This window comes from Seriola lalandi, unplaced genomic scaffold (genome assembly GCF_002814215.2).
Source record: "Seriola lalandi dorsalis isolate HSWRI2012SDOR001 ecotype SW California unplaced genomic scaffold, Sedor1 jcf7180002054975, whole genome shotgun sequence".
Classification (NCBI taxonomy): Eukaryota; Metazoa; Chordata; class Actinopteri; order Carangiformes; family Carangidae; genus Seriola; species Seriola lalandi.
Genome location: NW_019525525.1, coordinates 873,755 through 874,711, shown reverse-complemented (window position 1 = coordinate 874,711; position 957 = coordinate 873,755).

The window sequence follows — 957 nt, the reverse complement described above, 5'->3', positions numbered from 1 at the left end:
GTGAGAATTTGTTTGAAGCTCCTCCTACGTCACATTCTGCCTTTTACAGTCAAATTCAAGAGACACAGCACAAAATAAAACAGCATTTTAACAGATACAACTGATGATTTAAGACATCTGTACCTTCATGACTAAAAAGAAAAATGCATTAATTTAACTTTATAAATAGAAAATATACAATTTATTTACTTCCTTTTTCATGTCTTAATTGACAAAACCTGAAGATGTTTTCTGTGGAAACTAAAATGACTGAAACATTTCACATAATGACTGTAATTCTGTTTACTTTACAATTACTGTTAAAATTCTAAGATCGTGAAAACTATTTCAACCTGATGTTAATTGTAATATTCATTTATTTGTTGTGTGTGTTTGTATATTTAATTGTGTTACTGAAAACACCAGTGAAGTGAAAGCAAGCAGCTGGTTGAAGGCCTGGATTTCTTCAAACTTTTCAAGATTTCAACATTCAAATCGTGTTTGAAGCCACAGACACACAGAGGAACTCGGAGCCTTGAGAGGAAATTAACAACTTAAACTGTGTGATGATACAGAAAACTGCTGGAAAATGTCGGCTGCTTATCTGTCACATTATGTTTATTAAATTGTTCTTTTTATCTAGTAGAAGAAGAGTAAACGGGATGATGCAACATCTTATTCTCCTGCAAACTTCTGCAAACTAAACTAAGTGAAAAGGCTTGTAGATATTAGTTTAGACAATTGTCAAATACCATTTAACCAGTTGCCTCTGTTGATCTTGAAAGAGTTGTAATATATAGCATGTCTAAATGTTCCAGTCCCATGAATTTAAAGATGTTAAAACATTTTGCAGTCGACTGAATTTAAGGATGTTGGAGTTTAAAGGAAGAAAGAAAAATGGTAACTATTTCTGCTCACAACTAAAATATGATGAAAGTAATTCTTTGACAAACAGTAACTGAGCATGAAGCTGCGGAA